At 47.4% G+C, this 19,620-nt stretch overlaps 1 protein-coding gene across 3 annotated transcripts in view; it reads left to right on the forward strand.

Moving 5' to 3' along the window:
* PTPRA (protein tyrosine phosphatase receptor type A) overlaps positions 1-19,620 on the forward strand; it is a 132,081-nt gene that overhangs the window by 14,927 nt on the left and 97,534 nt on the right. For 2 of the 3 annotated variants that reach the window (XM_074540565.1, XM_074540563.1), the window contains exon 2: positions 16,334-16,468. The exons of the other annotated variant lie outside the window; for it this stretch is intronic. The gene's annotated coding sequence lies outside the window, so the exon portion shown is untranslated. The remainder of the gene's footprint in view (positions 1-16,333; positions 16,469-19,620) is intronic. 3 annotated transcript variants of the gene reach the window in all.

Raw genomic sequence — 19,620 nt, forward strand, 5'->3', positions numbered from 1 at the left:
CACACTTTTGGTGCCTGATGAGGGACTGGGGTTGTTCCCATTGTGTCACTCCAGGCTGCCTGCTGCCCCCAGGGAAAAGGGGATGGGATGGATGTGAATGAAAGGAGGAGTTGGTGCTGTGGGACTGAGAAATGCTGGTCTTTGAAATGCCCTAAGCCTGGAGTCTCTTGTTTGGAGAGCAGGCCCAATGATGTTGGCCACTTCCCACTCCAGTCCCCATTCCTTGGTCCACAAGGGATTTATTTCCTCAGAAATGGGGCTCACTCAGCCCACTTCAGGTAATGGGCAGCTGAGGAGGCAACAATTTAATTTTTTCCTAGAATAAAACATTCTGCATTGACTTCCATGTTTGATAATAAGCTGTGAAACCTTGTGGTCTTTGATTGCCAGTGCTGTGAGCTGAACTCAGTGGTTTAGGCACAGAATCTCTGAATGGTTTGGGTTGGGATCTTTAAAGACCATCCCATTCCAATCCCTGCCACAAACAGGGTCACCTTCCATAGACCAGATTGCTCCAAGCCCCATTCAGCCTGGCCTTGGACACTTCAGGGATGGGACAACCTGTGCCAGAGCCTTACCACCCTCACAGGGAATAATTTCTGCCCAATATCCAATCCAGACTCTTTCAATCCTGCCTTCCAGCCTCTCTTTCACCTTAGTGTCAGCTCTGCCTCTTTCACCATTAACATCTGCATTTAATATTCCTATTTCCTGCTTAATAACTGGTGGGTCAAGCCCTGTCTTGTCCACATTGGGAGTTCTCTGTGGCCCTGGTGAGCAGCTCTGGCCCCTCCATCAATCCCTGGCTGAGCAGGGAGTGCTGCTGCCCTGGTGCCAGAAGGAAATGAAGGTGCAAAGAGCTGCTGAGTTGTTCCATGGCAGGGTGAGCTGATGTAACATGGAGCTGGCGTTGTTTTGGAGAGCTGATTTTTCTGTTCTCTCCTTCCTGCACGTGTTGGACCACGTCTGGTGGTGAGTAAGGCAGCTGAGCTTGCTTACCTTGGCATGCTCTGGCACAGCACCCTGGCCTGGCCAGCCCTGGGGCTGACACAGAGCCTGGCACAGCTGGTTCTGGGAGTGCTTGGAGGAGAAGGGAGCTCTCACCTGGTGGCAGTGGCCTCTGTGATCATCCAGCACAGAATTCCCAGCTCCATTGGATGCCCTGCATGCCTGACTCCTGCCTCTGCTTAGGCTGAAAGGAAAATGTGGGAACCAGATGTGGCCCACCAGCACTATCTTGTTTAACACCCCATCTCCAGATGTTTCCAGCTTGTAATGCTAATTCCCACTTGCAGTTATCCAAGAGACAAATCCAAGATGCTTGCTGCCTGTAGAAAGAGGAGTCCAACTGACTTCAGTGTTATCTCTTGCTTTGCTCAGTCCCACATCTCTTGTACCAGTAGGACAAGCTTGCCCATCTCCAAGCTGTCCCTTCCATCTCAAAATCATCTTACAGTGACATTTTTTCTTCATTCTCTGGGGAAGAGGATTGCAAAGCAAGAAGAATTGGATTTTTGCTTTAGAAAGAGGAGTCCAGCTGACCTCAGTGTTCTCTCTAGCTTTGCTCAGTCCCACAGCTCTTGTACCAGGTAGGACAAGCCCATCTCCAAGCTGTCCCTTCCATCTCAAAATCATCTTACAGTGACATTTTTTCTTCATTCTCTGGATAAGAGGATTGAAAAGCAAGAAGAATTGGATTTTAGCTTTAGAAAGAGGAGTCCAGCTGACCTTAATGTTATCTCTTGCTTTGCTCAGTCCCACATCTCTTCCACCAAGTAGGACAAGCCTGCCCATCTCCAAGCTGTCCCCTCCATCTCAAAATCATCTTACAGTGGAATTTTTTCTTCATTCTTTGGGTGAGAGGATTGAAGAGCAAGAAGAATTGGATTTTAGCTTTAGAAAGAGGAGTCCAGCTGACCTTAATGTTATCTCTAGCTTTGCTCAGTCCCACAGCTCTTGCACCAGGTAGAACAGCCCTGCCCATCTCTAAACTGCCCTTCCATCTCAAAATGATCTCAGAGTGAAACTTTTCCTTCATTCTCTGGATAAGAGGATTGAAAAGCAAGAAGAATTGGATTTTAGCTTTAGAAAGAGAAGTCCAACTGACCTCAATGTTCTCTCTTGCTTTGCCCAGTCCCACAGCTCTTGCAGTGAGGACAAGCCTGCCCATCTCCAAACTGTCCCTTCCATCTCAAAATCATCTTACAGTGGAATTTTTTCTTCATTCTCTGGGTAGGAGGATTGCAAAGCAAGAAGAATCAGGTTTTTGCTTTATGAAGAGCAGGCAACTGACCTTAGTGTTATCTCTTGCTTTGCTCAGTCCCTTGCACCAGGTAGGACAAGCCTGTCCATCTCCAAACTGTCCCGTCCATCTCAGAATGATCTTACAGTGACATTTTTTCTTCATTCTCTGGGGAAGAGGATTGAAAAGCAAGAAGAATCAGATTTTTGCCCAGGAAATGTTGTACTTTGCAAGGGCATTTCATCACATCCTTTTTTGAAGGCTGCAAGAACAGCTTTCTCCAAGGGATGCTCTTCCCTTGGGACTGCATGTGCTTTTCTTAAATTTCACCAGCACGTGACCACAGGGCATGGAAGGACTTGCAGGAATGTTCCTAACTCCCTTTGAAAGGCAAGCTGTTCTTCCAGCCTCTTGCAGAATCACTCTGACAGGAGACTCTGCAATCAGGCTGCAGAGGTAATTGCATTTGTAATGTGAAAGACAGAACAGGGTCTATAATTCTCATCCTCAACAGGCTCTGCAGGGACTCAAGGTAATAAAAAAAAAAATAAAAAAATAAAGCAATAAAACCCAAACCAACAGACCCAATCACTGCTTCTGACATTTGTGATTGGTCTGGGCAAAATATTAGGAAACAACATACTCAAGGGGACAAGATGATCTCATGCAGCTGATTTTAAAGCAACATGCTCCCGTGGAAATTTGTTTGTGTGCCTGTTCCGGAGCCCTGGCTGCTGCCTGGATCTCCCCTGCCCCCCCTGGCCCAGCTCAGCTTAGTCAGCAAGTTCCAGTTCAACTTCTGCCTTTTATTTTGTGCCTGTACCTGAGTGAGCTCCATTCCTCAGTAACAGCTCTTTGTCAGAGGAAAGGCTTCCAGGATGCTGCCAGCAACTCATTGTCCATTTCCTGAGGAGAACTGCTTGCTTTTAAGTAGTTTGCCTGAAATCTTGAATATTCCAGTGCAGCTAAGGCTTCCTGTGTTGGTTTGCTTTCCTGGGATGAAGTTCCAGCCACCCACATGAGCTGTCTGGATTTAGTTTGGAGTCTGGAGAACAAATCTCTGCTGTTTCACCATCACCGTGTTGTTGTTCCTCTCACATTGCGATATGCAACCGTCCTGGATGTGGCAACTGATTGACAAGCAGCAGCTCCCCACTGATTATTGCTGTTTATTGTTGGATTTTGAGGGGTGTGGGGACAGGAGCTGGGCTGGAGCAAGCTACAGCCTTGAAGGTTGGAGGTTGGATGTGGCAATGTTGAAAAAAATCACATTTGGATCCCTTGGCTTGGGTGAGGGATACTTCTGCCATGGCACATCCTCCCTGGTCCTTCCTCCAGTGCAGATCAGACCTTTATGATGTTCACAGCTCCTCAATATGAAGGCAGCGGAAGGATCTTGGCATCCCAGGTGGAGATGAGCTTGTTTGCATCCAAGTTCCTCAAGGATTTCCTCAAATAAAGCCTTGCTGTTCCCCATTTGGCTGGCTGGAACACCAGGCTGGTTCTTTCTTCCATGTCATCCTGTGGACTTTCCCAATAGAATGTTGCTCGTTCAGTCCCATGTTTTGAAAAAGAATAGAGCAGATTATCTTTTCAGAGCCTGACTCTTGCTGGCTTTTCAGCTGCTGTGGCCATGAATGAAGTGATAACAGGAGAAACTTCTCCAGAACTGACTGTACCTTCCTCTCTGCCTCTGAAGGCTTTACCCTCCCTGAAAGCTTTCCATTCTCATTAAACCCACCCATAGCAATGAAACCTGAAAAAACCATGAACTCCCACCTCCAGCAGGCTGGCTGGTGCTGGTGTTGTTTGGGATTTTAACTGGGGAGAATGAGTCAGCCTGTCCTCAGAAAGCACCAGGACTATCTGCACCGCTTGACCACCAGTTTCCTGTTGCTCCCTTTTGTTTCTCTCTTTTTTTTATTTTGTTGAAGCTTTTAGGGCCTGGATGCACAACTGTGAGCGTGTCTGGATGTTTCCCACTACTGGGACTCTACTGTGTGTGTCTTCTCTGCTTACTTTTTTCAAAGGGAGGACAAGAAAAATTCAGAGATCAGGACCTTGTCTGAACCTCAACTTCCAGAATCATAACTCAACTGCTGGCCTTAGGGAGCTGTCAGGTCTTCAAATAAATCTTTATAAATAAATTCACACAACTTGATTGCAATGTTGCTTAAAGCAGGTCTTAAAACATACTATTTTGGGATAAAGCTTTAATGGTAGGTTAGGTCACAGAGGAATGATGACCATGAAGTTATGGCAAACTCATACCAAACTCCAGTGTTTGGTCTCTGGGATATGGCCTTGGTGTCCCAGACCATGCTTTGCATGCTGGGCACTCCTGTTTTTTTATTTTCCTCAAAGAAATGAACTCAGGGATGTGCAGGAATGCCAGAGCAGAGCTTGTGTGCTGGGGTGCTGAAGGCACATCTTTGTCTTGGCAGCATGTGGGAATATCTGCATGGAAACCTTTTGGTGCTTTTGGGGATGGGAACCATCCTGAGTGAAGGCAGAGCAGATGGGACATGCAGCCTGAACCAGCCTGTCTCGTTTATGCTTTATTAATTAGACATCTTATCAGAGTCATCTGTGTTTTCTTTCCTTTTCTCCTTTCCAAACCAGTTCTGCTGCTTCGCTGCCCGCAGAGCCTCTGATGAGGAGCCCAGTTTGAATCCCTGAGAGTTGCATGGCAGCACTTGTTCATTGTGCTGTGTGTTAGCACTGTAAAAACCTTGGGGAGAGGACTCAGAGGAGTTTTGTGAGCTCTGGGGAATCAGAATTTTGGGTGTTGATGGTGCTGTCCTGGTTGCACATCCTCCCCCTGTGTACTGTCAGTGTTTGTAAGAATTTCCGTGGGTTAATCACAGAACCACAGAATGGTTTGAGTTGGAAAGGACTTAAAAATCAACTTGTTCCAAACCCTGCCATGGACAGGGACACCTTCCACAATCCCAGGCTGCTCCAAGCCCCATCCAGCCTGGCCTGGGACACTTGCAGGGATCCAGGGGCAGCCACAGCTGCTCTGGGCACCCTGGGCTGCTGCTTTCTGTAGGATGCTTAAAAGCTGCCATGGATCAGGAAGGTGACTGGATAAACTGGTGGAAGGAAGGTGTAAAGATCCCTGGGTAGAAACAGTCAGTGCTGAAGGCTGGGAAGCATTCTGGGGAGGAAATGGTAGGGACTGGTGTGGGTCTGACCTTGCTAGACCTGCTGCTGATTGCTGTTGGAGGTACTGAATTAAGCAGATCTCAGGTGAGGTCTGTTGTGCTCATGGGACAGTGTCAGGCTCCCCCTGTGCACATTCAGTTTTAAAATTTCACTGAAATGGAGAGAAGCCTTTTCCAGTGCTGGGGTGGGAGCCAGGAGTAGGGATTTTCTCAGATATCCCTTTGAACCTTTATCTCCCAGCAGGTTAACTTCTGAATCCTCAATGTCAGTGCCCTTTATCTGTATGTAAGGGTGAAGTGGGTTGTAAAACCCTTTGAGTGAACCCCTTATAGTCTCAAGCTGCTCCAGTGGAGGTTCAGGTTGGTCATTAGGAGGAAATCCCTCCTAGAAAAGGTGATAAAACACTGGACTGGAACTGCCTAGGGGTGATGGAGTCCCCATGCCTGGAGGTGGAACAGTGGATGTGTCACTCAGTGCTCTGGTCTGGGCGACAGGGTGCTGGTGGGTCACAGATTGGACTCATTTATCTTGGAGGTCCTTCAGGGCCTGGGTGATTGTGTGTGTGCCCATCTCTGAGGTGGGAGATGGTGAAACAGGAGCTGGATTTGATGATCCCTGCCTGGGTCCCTTTGAGCTCAGGATATTCTGTGATTCTCTGAAACCCCATAAAGCCACCCTGAGTATCCTTTGTGACACCTGGCTCTGTTTTATGGCCATCATTTGGTGAGCTGAAGGGAAGACCTATGGATTTGCTTTGTCTGATGCCCTTCCAGTGAAAATCCCCACTCCCTGAAAGAGCAGCAGGATCATCCCTGCACACACAGCAGGGAAATGACTTTTAACAATGGCCTGCCTTGGATACTGCCCAGATCCCTTCTCTTAGAGCAGGACAAGATGATGACCATGCCCAGGCTCTTCCCTGGCACACACACTCAGAATATGTTATCCTTGGAGTCCTTTTCCCAGGCGTGGCTGCCTTTGTGCAGGCACAGCGTGTACCCTGCTAATGGGCTGCTGGTGGCTTCTGGCAGCCACTTAATTGGGTCCCTGGGTGCTGGGATATTTCCTGCTGCTGCATCCTCTTCCCACAGCTATTCCTCCACCTTGGGAACCTCCCTGCCGATGGAGATGTGCTGCTGAGCTCTCTGCAGTGCCCAGAGGTTAAATCCCAAATAAAGCTTTGGGATTGCTCACAGCCCTGGGGGGGTGGGGGGATGCACACATTGAGAGGGATTTGAATTGTGTTGTGTTTATCGAGCTGCCTGTAAACACAGCAGGAGGTTGCTGCTTCTCCAGAGCCTGGGAGCCAAAGGTGTATTGATCCCAGGGAGCTGTGGGAGCCAGGTACACACTGGGTTATTTCCAGCTGAGGATGAAATTTCTCTGTTTCCTGCCCTTCCTTCTCAACTCGTGTCAAGCTGTAATGATTTTATAACCCAACTTTGTCAGCTGATTCCTCCCCAAAGCAAGAAGCCCTGTTGCTAGGAGTGGGGTGTGGGGGGAGAAAAAAACCTCAGGAATACTCATGTTCAGCAGTCCAGCACTGCAGATAACATTGAGTCACTGCTGAAAGCCTCAAAGCAAAACAGATGTTCAGTTTCTAGTGACTGAGTAAGTATTAAAGGTACCAGATGAGCAAAGTTTTAACTGAGATACTTCATTTGTGGTTGGCAGCTGAGACAAAGCATGAGCAAACAAGGTGCAATGCAGAAATGGTCTCCCTCCTGTCTTACACATGCTGGTGTGTTTTCATAAAACTTTTTTTGTTCCATTTTTTTTCCCCATTCTTTTAAATATGTCTTTCCTGCTTGACTCATTCTCTCTGTAGTTGTAACCTTTAGTTCTGGGTGGGAAGGCAATTATTTTGTGAGACATGAGACCAGTGGCAGGGTGAGTGGGCTCTTGTTGCTGCCTCTGTCATCTCCTTGTTTGACAAGTCACTTCTCCAGGAGCAGTTTGTGGCTCTGAAGTTGGGGATAATTACATGTGTTGTCAAAAATAAGGGAACTGGACTTAATGGTGCATCTGCTCAGCCTGACTTTGGAATTCATGAATGAGTAGAAAACTTGGAATGTGGCTGTCATGCAGCTGTTAGCCTTCCAGCAAGAGACAAGTTTTGATGATTATATTCTTAAAAAAAAAAATAAAATTAGGATGAGGACTGTGCTTCCAGGATGGGCAGCCAACACTGGGAGCTTCTTGAGCTGCTGCTGGTGGAGGTGTTGGGTTCTCTTTGCTTTGATCCTTGGTGAGAACCTGCAGCACTGTCTGGCTGTGTGGAACAGAGGTGCTGAATCCTTCCTTGCCACCCAAACCTGAGCACTGATAACATAAAAGGGCAGGAATTGTGTCCTGTCCCTCATCATTAGGGGCAGCTTGTGGATTCCTCAGTGAGTAGCTAACCTAAAACACATGAGAACCCTGAGAAAAAGGACCCTGATCAGAGCTTCCCTCCTTGGTAAGTCCATAAATCAGCTCATTCTGTATTTTTTGGAGGAGTGACTCTCATTGTGGCTGCTCAGCTTGGCTCTTTGCTTTGATCCCTGGTGAGGAACCTGCAGCACTGTCTGGCTGTGTGGAGCAGAGGTGCTGAATCCCTCCTTGCCACCCAAACCTGAGCAGCTGATAGCATAAAAGGGCAGGAATTGTGTCCTGTCCCTCCTCATCATCATAGGCAGCTTGTGGATTCCTCAATGAGTAAAATTCCTCACCTCAAGTAAAACAGATAAGAACCCTGAGAAAAAGGACCCTGATCAGAGCTTCTCTCCTTGGTAAGTCCATAAATCAGCTCCCTCTGTGCCTTCTGACTCTCATTTTGGCTGCTCAGCACCACAGGAAGGACAGAATAGATTCTGGGGACAGAACAGACTTTGGGTTGCTTTCCTTGGGCTGTGGGAAGTGCATTTGTACTGCTGAGCCCACGTGGGAGCTGAAGCCAAGGCTCCATCCCGCCAGTCCTGCAGGATTTAAGGGTTTTTGGCAAGTTCTAGATGATTTCTATTAAGAAAAAGGCTTTTTGGATCTCTTCTGAGGGTTGCCTCCCTTTGGAGGCTTTCTCAGGAGCCCATGTGCTGAGCACTTAATCTTCCACCCCACTTAAGGGAAGAGGGACAGACACCAAACCCTGTTGGCACCTTATTTCACTTAATTCTCTCATTTAATGGCTCTTCCTTTGCCTTTTAAGAGAATCTCTGCCAAAATCAAGAAGCTCAAAAATTAAAGTAATTATTGTGGTGATGGAAGCAATCAAAGAGGCCACACCAGGCTCCTGCTCTGTGTGCTGTGGAGGAAGGAGCAGCCTGGGACTGAGCTCATCTCCTGGGACACGCTGAGCTCCAAGAGTTAATTTTGTTCCTGACTTCTCTGTCCATGAGTAATCCATTTGTGCTGGGAGGAAATGGCAAGTTCTTGCAGTGAGGACAGGCTTCACTGCTGGAGAAAATGATGCCTATTTATCATATGATGCTCTCTGTGCCTTTTTTTATTTGTCCTTCATCTGAACTAAGCTCTTTGGTGATGAGCTTCCCTGTCTGACAGCAAATTTTGTAGAGGTTTACAAGTGGGTTTTTTTTTCTTTCCTGCATTTGCTGTTTGCCTGCAATTCCTCACCAGTTTGTGCTGGGAAGGAGCTGGACAGGAAAGGAGCTGGGAGTCCTGCTGGGCATCAAACAAAGTGCCCAAAAAGGGACAGTGGTGGCCTGGGCTGGGTGAGACAAAACTCTTCCAGCAGGCCCAGGGAGGGGATCCTGCCCCTCTGCTCAGCACTGGGGAGGCCACACCTGCAGCCCTGGGTGCCAGCACAGGAGGGACATGGACAGACTGGGGACAGCCCAGGGAGGGGCTGGAGCATCTCTGCCCTGAGGGAGAGCTGGGAGTGCTCAGAAGGAGAAATTTCCAGAAGGGCTGGGAGAGCTGGGAATGCTCAGAAGGAGAAGAAAAGGTTCCAGGGAGAGCTGGGAGTGCTCAGGAGAAGAGAAGGTTCCAGAAGGGCTGGGAGAGCTGGGACTGCTCAGGAGGAGAGGAGAGGAGAGGAGAGGAGAGGAGAGGAGAGGAGAGGAGAGGAGAGGAGAGGAGAGGAGAGGAGAGGAGAGGAGAGGAGAGGAGAGGAGAGGAGAGGAGAGGAGAGAGGAGAGGAGAGGAGAGGAGAGGAGAGGAGAGGAGAGGAGAGGAGAGGAGAGGAGAGGAGAGGAGAGGAGAGGAGAGGAGAGGAGAGGAGAGGAGAGGAGAGGAGAGGAGAGGAGAGGAGAGGAGAGGAGAGGAGAGGAGAGGAGAGGAGAGGAGAGGAGAGGAGAGGAGAGGAGAGGAGAGGAGAGGAGAGGAGAGGAGAGGAGAGGAGAGGAGAGGAGAGGAGAGGAGAGGAGAGGAGAGGAGAGGAGAGGAGAGGAGAGGAGAGGAGAGGAGAGGAGAGGAGAGGAGAGGAGAGGAGAGGAGAGGAGAGGAGAGGAGAGGAGAGGAGAGGAGAGGAGAGGAGAGGAGAGGAGAGGAGAGGAGAGGAGAGGAGAGGAGAGGAGAGGAGAGGAGAGGAGAGGAGAGGAGAGGAGAGGAGAGGAGAGGAGAGGAGAGGAGAGGAGAGGAGAGGAGAGGAGAGGAGAGGAGAGGAGAGGAGAGGAGAGGAGAGGAGAGGAGAGGAGAGGAGAGGAGAGGAGAGGAGAGGAGAGGAGAGGAGAGGAGAGGAGAGGAGAGGAGAGGAGAGGAGAGGAGAGGAGAGGAGAGGAGAGGAGAGGAGAGGAGAGGAGAGGAGAGGAGAGGAGAGGAGAGGAGAGGAGAGGAGAGGAGAGGAGAGGAGAGGAGAGGAGAGGAGAGGAGAGGAGAGGAGAGGAGAGGAGAGGAGAGGAGAGGAGAGGAGAGGAGAGGAGAGGAGAGGAGAGGAGAGGAGAGGAGAGGAGAGGAGAGGAGAGGAGAGGAGAGGAGAGGAGAGGAGAGGAGAGGAGAGGAGAGGAGAGGAGAGGAGAGGAGAGGAGAGGAGAGGAGAGGAGAGGAGAGGAGAGGAGAGGAGAGGAGAGGAGAGGAGAGGAGAGGAGAGGAGAGGAGAGGAGAGGAGAGGAGAGGAGAGGAGAGGAGAGGAGAGGATGCTCAGAAGAAGAGAAGGTTCCAGGACCTCATCTCTGCCCATCCACACCTGCAGAGAGGACAGAGCCAGGCTGTCAGTGGTGGCCAGGCACAGGACAAGGGGCTGTGGGCACACTCTGACCACAGGAGGGTCCCTCTGAACAGCAGGGAACACATTTTGCCTGTGAGGTGCTGACACAAATTGCCCAGGGATGTTGTGGAGTCTCCATCTTTGGGAATATTCAGCATTTATCTGTCCACAGTCATGGGCAGCTGGCTGTGTGTGGCCCTGCTGAGCAGGGAGTTGGAGCAGACAATCTCCAGAAGTTCCAGAAGTTTCTTCCCACCTCCACCTCTCTGAGCCACAGAGCTCAAGGTCCTCAGGAGATGCAGGGCTGGGCTGAGCCCTCTGCAGGGGTGTGACTCGTGCACAAATGCATTTGGCATCCAACAGCACTGTGTGATCACATCTCCTTTGCTGTAAGAATGTAAAATGGCTCAATAATTCTTCTCCTGCTGTTTTGGATTAATTTCTATCTTTATGCTGTGTGTTTTTTATGCTTGTTTCCTCCTTTCACCTTCCCAGCTGTCTCCTCAGAGCAAACTTCCGTGACTCTTATTGTTCTGCTTGTTTTCATTCTCCTTCTTGGGTAAATGTTTGGTGGGGTTTTTTTAAGTGTGGTTTCCTAAAGCTCTGCAAAATGCTATTTTCCTGCTCCATTTTAAAGTATTACTTGCAAAAGAAAGAGCAAGGAGCTTTAATTCAGGTGCATGACTTCCTTTATCTGCTTTTCTTTTCAAAAGTGACTAAAGCCACTGATAAATAATGCTAATTTTTGCTGCCATCTGTGAATGCAGGACCAAGCTGTTTCAGAGCAGCATTTTTAGTGCTGTGTCTATTCAGGAGGGAAGGAAAAAGGCTCTTTGCTTTAGCAGCACTAACCTATCTCCCACAAGTTGTAGTCTGTGCTCCCATCTACCACTAAAACCCAAAGCAAACAAAGATTCCTGCAGAGACAGGAAACCTTTTGGGTGTAATTGCTGGGAGGTCTTTTTGCTTGCAGGATTTTTGGGTTCACCCAGAAAAGCAGGGCTGCGGTTCGCTGGGCTGGATTTCTGACGAGCTCTCACTGGGCTTTAATTGGACTTTTTTGGCAGCTCTGGGAGTTTCAAACACCCTCTGCAAGAGTCTCCTTGGCCATGCTGAGTGAAAATGTCCCAGGGAAGGAGGGAGGGAAGGGCTGGTGCATGGTGGAGGCACAGCTGAGCTACGCCCTGATGACAGCCCTGCCTCCAGGCTCCTTTATTTTGGCCTGGAGCCTTAGTTTACATAATCCTGCCCTGGTCCCTCATCTTGTGCATGGATCAGCCTCAGAAGACCCTCCAGTTTGACCAGATCAAACTGGGAAGCAGCTCTCTCCCATCATCTGAGCCAAGAAGTGCTGGTGTTGGTGCAATCAGGTGGCTTTGGCTGGATCAGACCTCACCAGTGCCAGGACTTGATTTGGGGGCTCTTTTGGAGGCTGGAAAAAAGAAACCAAACCTTGAACATGGTCTGGAGAGCTGTGGAACAGGTGGAGCCTGTGTATTGAATAGGTGCAGCCCTGCATGGGGGAGGTCTCACCTGCACAGTCCTGGTGGCTTTTTCTCATGTGTTTATCTCTGTTGTGTGAGGTTCCCAAACCATAACTAGACTGACTTAGGATCAGTTTTCCAGACCAGGATTGGACTGTGATTTAGGATCAGTTTCCCAGAGCAGAGCTGGACTGTGATTTACAATCAGTTTTCCAAACCAGAACTGGACTGTGATTTAAGATCAGAATTGGGCTGTCATTGAGGATCAGTTTTCCAAACCAGAATTGTGCGGTGATTTAGACCAGGATTGGACTGTGATTTAGGATCAATTTTCCAAACCAGAACTGGACTGTGATTTAGACCAGAACTGGACTGTGATTTAGGATCAGTTTCCCATTCCCAAACCAGAATTGGACTGTGATTTAGGATCAATTTTCCAAACCAGAACTGGACTGTGATTTAGGATCAGTTTCCCAGACCAGAACTGGACTGTGATTTAGGATCAGTTTCCCAAACCAGAATTGTGCTGTGAGTTAGGATCAGTTTCTCCCAAACCAGAATTGGACTGTGATTTAGGACCAGAATTGGACTGTGATTTAGGACCAGAATTGGACTGTGATTTAGGATCAGTTTCCCAGATCAGAACTGGACTGGGATTTAGGATCAGTTTCTCCCAAACCAGAATTGGGCTGTGATTTAGGATCAGTTTCTCCCAAACCAGAATTGGGCTGTGATTTAGGATCAGTTTCCCAGATCAGAACTGGGCTGTGATTTAGGATCAGTTTCCCAAACCAGAATTGTGCTGTGATTTAGGATCAGGTCTTTAGGGAAGCTTGTCACAGTGATGTGTAATAGCATAATAAAACCCTAACTGCTTCACTTTAATGTGTCAAATGACTCATTTCCAGTGTCAGCTGGGAGAGATGAGGCTCTATGAGATAAGTAAGATTTGCATGAGGAGGGAATATTGAGTAATGGACCCACAGCTATAATTGGAGGAGGAATAGATCTTCCATTTCAGAGCTGAGGAAGTGGTTTATCTGCCCAGTGTGTAAGTGGATGATTCTTCTCTCAACTCAACTTCCTCCACATATTCCCCACTTCCTCTGTGTAATATTCCTGTTATTTATAACTGCTGCATTGAATCCTAGAGGCAGATGCTGCCTGCATTCCTGTATTCTATAGAAGTTGAGGTCCAACAGGTTGGTGGATAGTTTTGACCTTATGGGAGCAAAGAATTGATATGGAAGCAGGGAAAACATTTATGTCCCTATAACTAGACCCTTTTTCTCTTTATTTATATGTCTGAATGTAGAGCAGCCCTGTCCATCTCTTCCCATCCCACAGAAGCCAGGGAAGTGGCAGACAGACATGCAAAGGATTATTATATTTGATCAGGCTTGGAAATGGGCTGGAGATAAAGCTCTTGGTGTTTACTGGACCATTAAACATTTATTATCATCTCTCCAGCGTGCTGGTGGTGCTGTAAATAACAGCTGTGACAAAAGAGTGGGGTCAGCAGTTGCCTTTTGCACCAATATTTGTAAATGCAGAAGCAGGTCCTGTGATTTTGAGGAGCTTGGCTGGAGGGAGCATCTGCCCAATGCTGTGGAGAAAAGGGGCAGATGAGCCAGCCAGAGCTCCTTTATCACAAAGAAATGCTGAAATCGTAGGAAGTGGGAGAATTCAAACAACAACGAAAAAAAGATTAGAGCCAGAGTGAGGAGTTAATTTCTCCCTGCCCTTCCTAACAAAAATACTTAATGCACTTGGATCAGAACAGCTTTTGGATCTGGATTTAATTAAGTGGAAGGAGGGTTCAGGCCTCTCTCTCCCCAGCTCAGCCACACTCCACGAGGCATTTCCATCATCAGATTTTTATTTCCCTCCCCCCCCTTCCCAGGATTTTGCAGGGATGGGAGAAGTGTTGCTGCCGGGCTGGAACTCAGCTCACGGGGCCTGAGCTGCAGCACCTGGATGGATGATGGGGCTTTTGAAAGGGGGAATATGAAAGGATTACTCCATTGCTGGGAGGCCACAGCCTGGTGATTCCTACTGCAGGCAATCCCTCTGAAGTCAATGGGATTGGAAAGCGTGTAAATCAGTATGGAATTCAGCATTTTCCTGGAAAAGTGTGGGGGGGATATTTGTTTTACTTGTATATAAATTACTTCTAATAAGTCTCCACAGACACAACTGATCCTTCTCATCACTCTGTTGCTCCTTCCAGCCCCAGAGTTGCTCTTGCCCTCTCATTTTTAAATCATTTTGCCAGAAAAGCCTCCTGTGTGGGAATTGCGAGTGCTTGGGAAGCGTTGCTGGGAGTGACTCGGGCGGGAGCGAGTCCTCGTGCGCTCGGGACCTGCGGTGTGAGCAGAGAAAGGAGCCAGGCTTGTTTTCACACTCCCTCATTCTGTGTCTCTGCCATGCTTCTCTTCCACCATTCAGATGTCAGCAGGCTGAGGGATAATTAGAGGGAGCCTGTTTTGCTGCAGAGCCGGATTGGGAATGCACATGGCCGTGAGCAGGCTGGGTTATTCCTTGGGGAATGGAGTGGGAGTCCAGGGAGCACTGCTGCTCCTTCCCTGTGCCTGCAGAATGGATCTCCTTTCTCCAACTTCAAATAAATCCACAGAAACATGGAATGGTTTGGGTTGGAAGGGATCTTTTGAGATGTTTTAGTTCCAAGACGAGTTGTAGGGACAACTTCAACTAAACCAGGTTGCCCCAATCCCCATCCAGCCTGGCCTTGGACACTTGCAGGGATGTTGGATGTGAGGATTTGGCTCTCTAGCCTGGCAGTCTCCATCACCTTCATTAGAATGTTTAAGGGACACCTGGAAGCTGCTCTTTGTGGTGGTGTTCACAGGGGTCTTAGGATGAGGGAAGAGATGAGGATCTGACTCCATGTTTCAGAAGGCTGATTTATTATTTTATGATGTATATTATATTAAAACTATACTAAAAGAATAGAAGAAAGGATTTCCTCAGTAGGCTGGCTAAGAATAGAAAAAGAAGGAATGAATAACAAAAGCTTGTGGCTTGGACTCTCTGTCCGAGCCAGCTGGCTGTGATTGGCCATTAATTAGAAACAACCACATGAGACCAATCACAGATCCACCTGTTGCATTCCACAGCAGCAGATAATCATTGTTTACATTTTGTTCCTGAGGCCTCTCAGCTTCTCAGGAGGAAAAATGCTAAGGAAAGGATTTTTCATAAAATGTGTCTGTGACAGCTGTTGGAGTATTGGTTCTGCTGCTGCCTTTGCTGTGGGTGGATGGTTTGGGTGCTCATTCTCTGTGAGGCTTCAATGCCCTAATAAAGCATTAGAACAAAGAGCATCAGCTTTTCTCTTACTTCATCAAGGAGGGCATTGAATTTTGCCAGATGTTCCCACACTACAGGTGGTTTCAGCTGTTTTAGACTCACCTTAAAAAATGCACCTCTCCTGTTTGCACAATATGTAGAAGATGTAACCAACTTTAAAATGAGATCTAAGACTGGAGGAGTCCTACAGAAAGTAACTGAGGAGGCAAATATGAATAACTGAGGAGAGAACCAAGTCCCATGAAGTGGTTGCCAAGGGAATAATTCCCTTGTCTCTCCCCCAGCCTGGTGGAATATTGTTTTCCTGTCTTGCCAACATACCCACAGCTCCAGAGGAGCCACTCTCCTGTAGATGCTTTGACTGATACATTTCTAATTCCACCTTGGGGTTGTTTTCATGAGCAGAGGAGCCTTTGAAGGCACCTTGCCCTGTTCCAGGCCTCCAGAAGGGTTTGTGCTGTCCAGAGGTTTGTCCTCTCTTCCCACTGGTGCTGGCTGGCCTGATCAGTACCTGGCTGCTGCCCACAAACCTTCACTTTCCTCCCCAAAAATAAGGGCATTTTTAAGGCAGCAATCTAGATTTGGATGTAAAATCTTGCAGAAAATGAGATCATTCCAGCTTCAGGCCAAGTGGTGTGTGTTCTTTGGTGTCCTCTCTGCAAAACAGAACAATTTAAGACTCTTTTTTTTTGTTGTTAATTAACTGCTGCTGTATTAGCAGGCTGTGGGTTATTCCCTGAAATATGAGTTATGATCTTCAGTCTTCTCCTTGACCATCTCCCTATCTTCTGCAAGCTGAGCTTGGAATACTTGGATAAATGTATTTTATATGAGGACTGCAATAATGTCTGGAAAAATCTCAGTTTAATGGGACAATCCCAGTCATAAAGAACAGAACCCAAGCATTTGGGGCAGAAAAGGCTGTTTCACCTTGGCACAAGCCACTCACTGGGTGTTCCTCTCTTCCAGGGTGCTTTGAGAATAATCATCAGCCTTAACAAGGATTGACTGTGTGCTCCTCATCCTCCTGGTTTGGTTTTTATCAGAAGAAGCTTTGGCTGTGGCGTCGGGGAGGCGAAGAGGTGAATGAAGGTCCCTTCCAAGGTACAGCACAGGCATGGCTGAGGTGTTTGGGGTGTGCAGCTGGTGCTGGTGCAGCCTTTGGAGGTTCCAGGGTGTGCAGCTTCCTCATGGGTTCACATCCCTCAATCCTACAAGGAGGAATCTGCACTCCATCGTTCCCTTGTTCAATCCTAATGAGCTCAATCTTCTTAGTGTTGGCTTTGTTTTGGTCTAACCTTGGATAAATCCAGTGGTTTGTCTCCATTTACCTTAAAAGAATCTTTCATTTTTGAAACTTATGGGTTGTGTCATGAGTAGAATTTGGGCATCAATATTTGAGCTATTTTTAAGATAATTTTTAATAAATTTCTTTTTGCTGTCTATTCAAACCAGTATTAGACTAAAGTATACTGAATTGGTATTAGACTGAAATATTTTCTTACTTTGGTGCAGATGGGCACAAATTCTTGCATAAATGATTTATAAAGGAGGGGGAAAGAAAAAGCCCAGAGTCTTTCTAAGGAAAGGAAGGCCATGGAGTAAGAAGGAAGGTTCCAGAGTAAGAAGTGTTACTCAGGACATTGGTGAATTAAAACCCAACATCCATCAGGGAGTCTGTGGGAAGTTTTTCTGGTCAAAGTTCTTCCCGTGGTCTAACCTGTGGAAAAGATTGAAGAATGCTTTTAGAAATGAAAAATAAAAACCCTACTGTAAGATTTCTTGTTGGGTGTTTGGGAGGACTCGTTCCAGCCCAGGTGGATTCAGTGCTGGGATGGTGCTGCTGGAGTGGCAAAGGGAGATGTGCCTGTGAAACCTGGGATTTGTACCAACAAGGTCTTTTCCTCAAGCATTTCTTGTTGCTGTGGCTTTCACAGGTTCACCCTGGCTGGAGAAGTAGTTTGTATTTGTGGTTTGATATTTCCCTAAAGCCTCCACACAGGGTCCAGCTGACACTGCTTGCTTCACAAACTTCACCAATTTATGGTTTCCTATAAAAATTCTTCAAACTCATTGCAAATCTGATTTGATACCTCAGTGCCAAACTGAAGCCAATCCCAACTTTTAGGGTTGACTAAATCCTTCCCTTGGAATCTGTGATATTTAGCAGTGAGTTTCACATCTGTTTGTGTGTGTTCCTCTCTGTACTTCACTGAATTTCAGTGTTTTGCTACCTGTATTTTTAAGTTGGTTTTTTTTAATTGTTTTTTTCTTGCTCACTTTTTACTTTGTGGAAAACTCCTCTTTGAGGTCAACAGCTGAATGAATCCCAGTAATTAGAGTTGTCCTGTGCAGGGCCAGGAGTTGGACTTGGATGATCCCTGTGGGTCCCTTCCAACTCAGGAATTCTGTGATTATAATTTACTAATTTTACATTTACATAGTTTTTTATTATTATAATTTTTAAGAAGTGGCCAGCTGTCCTAGGAGAAAGACTTTGTCTTTGGTGCCTGCTTTCTCCATAGCTGATCCCAGAAAATGAATAAATTCAATGAGACTGAAGTCTCAGAATTAATTAATATGTGATGCTCAGCATAAACATTAATAGACTAAACTCTATTTAAGTTTCTACTAGTATAAGAAAATGATTTTTTAGAGAAGCAAGAGCTTGGATGTGCCTATCAGGGCTTGTGAGCTGTTTGGGGTTGGAATTCAGTGGCCAGCTGGAATCCTGGAGCTGCTGGGATTGGCAGGAGCCACGTGAAGAGCAGCGGCCATGGGCTGATCACTGCTGTGAGTGGCCAGGTGAAATGGTCCCAAAAATTTGTGAGTTTGTGTGTTTGTGAGTGCTTTGTCTTGTATGATGAAACCCCATGTGGATGTGACTCTGTTGGCTGAAGTGAAATAGTCCCACAGCACTTTCCTTTTAAAATTTGGATTAAAACAGCAGCTTCTTCAACAGAATCCTTTAGGAATAAGACAGCAAAGTCCATCCTGAGGTCATGGGACTTGTTCACCACCTCGTGTGGTGTGGGATTCAGAGATGGAGTATCAGAGGTATCCATCATACCCAGAGCCTCTCGACTCCTGTGGGCTACTGGAAAGGCATTTTGGGCTGAATGTTTGTTCTCTCTCTAAAATGATGGTTATGAAGCAGCTGATGGAGCTGGAAGGGTTTGTGCACCCATTTCTGCTTGTGTTTCATTATCCATCACTTCCTGATTGGTGTCACAGGGCCAGAGCATTCACATTTGGATTATGTGGGGGAAAAGTGATGCATGAAACCCATACAAAACTGCCCACTCAGATTTCTGGGCTTTGTTTGCACTGGTCACATTCACTTGTCACAAGATGCTGTCTTCTTTTATGTCAGCCCTTTCAGCAGTGTCACACTTTTATTCCAGCTCAGGCAGAGCAGCAGCAGTGCTGGCAGAGCAGGGAGCCTGTGTTTGCAGAGCACAGGTGAGAACACTTCTGAATTTAGATCTGAAATGTTGATTATACCCTAAAAAGGTTCTTCTTGTGCAACTGGAAACCTTGGGATCCTGGACATCATTGCGGTCCAAGCACTCTGTAGAGATCATGGTGGTCTCATTGGCATTACTGGAGGAGAGGAAGGAGAATGAGAGGTAGGAACAGACCCACCACCAGACAGGTGCTGTCTGTCCCAGAGGGTATGGGTGGGAATTGTAGAATATTTGGTTGGAAAGGTTCTTTAAAGGTCACCTCATTCCCTCCCTGCCATGGCAGGGACACCTTCCACCATCCCAGGGTGCTCCCAGCCCTGTCCAGCCTGGCCTTGGGCACTTCCAGGGATCCAGGGACAGCCACAGCTTCTCTGGGCACCCTGTGCCAGGGCCTCACTGCTCTCAGAGTCAAGAAATTCCTTCTAAAATCTGGGTTCACACATTTTCCATCATAATTATTTTCATGATCCCAGCAGGTTTACAGGAGGGGTAGGTGGGAAGCATTCCTAATGCCATGCAAAACCTGAAATGGGAATGTGGGCAGGATCATCTTCTCCAAGTCCTTAGACCACCAGCCCTGAATTAAGCTCACAGAAATAGTTTTGTTTGAGAAAATCAAGAGCCTTGTTCAGAAATGCTGGAATTTCTTTGGAAATTCAGCGTTCAAAACCCGCAGAGGAGCCACCTCTGCTCCCGCGGCGGGTCGGAAGCTGGGTTTTTTGGGATTGCTGCCAAGAAACATTTCTTGGAAACCCTTCAGTGTGCAGTATGAACAGCAGGGACAGGAGG

This window comes from Zonotrichia albicollis, chromosome 5, assembly GCF_047830755.1.
Source record: "Zonotrichia albicollis isolate bZonAlb1 chromosome 5, bZonAlb1.hap1, whole genome shotgun sequence".
In the NCBI taxonomy this organism is placed as follows: Eukaryota; Metazoa; Chordata; class Aves; order Passeriformes; family Passerellidae; genus Zonotrichia; species Zonotrichia albicollis.